General features: G+C 36.3%; 1 long non-coding RNA gene across 1 annotated transcript; it reads left to right on the top strand.

Moving 5' to 3' along the window:
- The first annotated feature begins 318 nt into the window (after window positions 1-318).
- On the top strand, window positions 319-1913 carry LOC132172593 (uncharacterized). The gene is made up of 3 exons (XR_015913028.1): window positions 319-512; window positions 1271-1366; window positions 1621-1913. It is a non-coding gene; the product is annotated as an uncharacterized LOC132172593 (long non-coding RNA).
- Window positions 1914-2393: the final 480 nt, after the last annotated feature.

The following is a 2393-nucleotide window of genomic DNA, read 5'->3' as shown; positions in this document are numbered from 1 at the left end:
AAAAAGAAAAACTTATAATTGTGTTATTTGTAAAAGAATATATTATTGACTGTGGGTCTTAATTGCACAGGTTTTGCGGAGCTTCTAGACAACTATTTGGATGAGGTATACCTATACTCTTCTTTACTTCCAAAATGTTAAGAATCATTACATGCATTAATTTTCATCTTTTCATTTTTTTTTCTCGTCTTTTAAGTGGCAGGTCTGTAATGGAAGTACATATGTTTATGTAGATGTTCTTTACCTTTGCATGCAGTTTTTTTTTTTTCTTCTAATTTCCTTTCTTTCCAATTCATGTTTGAATCCCTGGGTTTGGTATTCTGATATATTCTGGATCTGATTGCAGGGTGTGTACAAGTGTAGGAGATGTTAGAGCAGTTACTAATATTTACCCGAGGGGGATTAATCCTCTGGACATGTAAAGAGCTTGGAAATGCTCTTAGGGGATCACCAATTGACACCTTGATCAGGTCTTGTCTTTTGCAAGAACGACAAGGAGGTGGAAATTTCTGGTAATAACTGCCTTTTCTTGTCTTGTCTTGAATATATGGCTTCTAGCATTTGTGGTCATTATGTTTTAGCATTAATTTTTGTCTAGGAATAAAATATATGTCGTTTATTGTTAAAACACACATTAACTATATGATTATGGTGATCAGAGAATACTATTATAGATGGGCTTTTGGATCCATTTCTTTGCTTTCTCGTTTTGATCCTTGTAGCAAGCATAAGAATCTATGGTTAGTGCTAGGCAATAGAATTCCTGGCATTACCAACCCAGCTTTCATAATATACCCTGTTGTTTGTGATTATGAAAATTTTGGTACTTGAAGAATTTGGCAAACATGTCTGGTCATCTCATGGTGCTGAAGGATTGAGTTAAATACTTGTTTAACAATGAGTGCAAGGTAATTTATATGCTCAATGTGTGCTATGATGACATGATGAAGCAATACAAAAGCATTGCAATTAATCAGTTTAAGGCCAACATGATTTACATTTCTTTAACTAGAAGAACACTATGCAATCAGTGAGAAAATGGAAGTTAGTTCCATTTAATACTAGAATAGTTCATAACTTATTTCATTTTTTTGTGTGTTTTTGAAACCCTATTCTAGCGATAACAGATTTTTTCCTTCTTTTGGTACAAGTACTCTGTTTTATGTCTTTGTATGGAGTGAGATAATTTGCTGTATACATGAATAGGCCTATTGTCTATGTGGTGATCATTTGATTCTAATAAAACAAGTTTCCCTTTCTCACTTCTCAGGCTTTAGATTTCTGGCCAAACAGGAGCTCACAGGAAGATTTCAAAGGTTGTTGTAAACTGATTTTAGGAGATTGGTTTTCTTAATTTCTTGGAGAGGTAATACCCAATATGATTGTTGGAATTTTTGGATTTCGAGCAACAATTTATGCTGATTTGGACATAATGTTAAGGTTTTTTGGAGATCTTTATAAGCACAATTTTAGGGTTAAAATAGAGGACTTGAGGGTACTAAAAATTTATTGTGAGGTCTTGAGTGTCAAGCTTTGTGTTTCTGCCGGAATATGTATTATAATTTAGCTAGTGATTTTGTAATAACTTTGTGCATCTCAGACTTGTATTATTGTGTGCAGGAGGGATATTTTTTAGGATGGCTAATAATGAAGAGACAGGTAGCCCAGGTTGGGGTGCTTCGTTTGAGGTTACCCTCCAGAAAAGCAGCTGCCTCTTAAATACAAAGATCTTTCATTTTGCTTCCCTGGAGGCTTGGAGGTTGGGTGTATGCTTTTTGGGTCAATTTTTGGAATGATCAGTTTGTGTATTTGAAAGTTAGGAGCTATATTTCTTATTGCTCATGACTTCTAGTTGTTCAGCTGCCGTGGAATCATAACTTTAGTTATCTCGAGCGATTTGACTATAAATAGGCTTGATGTAATTCTCATAACTGTTATATAATAACATCTATTATAAGCAGGTTTTTTTTTTTTTTTTTTTTTTTTTTTTTTTTTTTTTTTTTTTTTTAAATATCATTAGCGGCGACCTAGATGTCGCCGCTACTGTCCATCAATAGCAGCGACCTAGAAGGTCGCCGCTATTGACTATCAATAGCGGCGACCCAAAAGGTCGTCGCTATTGATAGTCAGTAGCGGCGACCTTTTGGGTCGCCGCTACTGACTGTCAATAGCGGCGACATTTTTGTCGCCGCTCTTGACCATCATCAGCGGCGACACTCGGCCCATTTCAAGCTTTTTTGCGGCAACAAAAAAAAGTCAATAGCGGCGACTTTTAGTCGCCGCTATTGACCCATTAATAGCGGCGACCCCAGATGTTGCCGCTATTGATCATCAGTGGCGGATTAATACCAGCCACTGAATAGCGGCCAAGGGTTGCCGCTATTGATCAATAG

Source organism: Corylus avellana, chromosome 8 (assembly GCF_965113065.1).
Source record: "Corylus avellana chromosome 8, dhCorAvel1.hap1.2, whole genome shotgun sequence".
NCBI lineage: Eukaryota > Viridiplantae > Streptophyta > Magnoliopsida > Fagales > Betulaceae > Corylus > Corylus avellana.
Note: the sequence above shows the minus strand (reverse complement) of the source record. Positions and strands in the feature narration are given on the sequence as shown.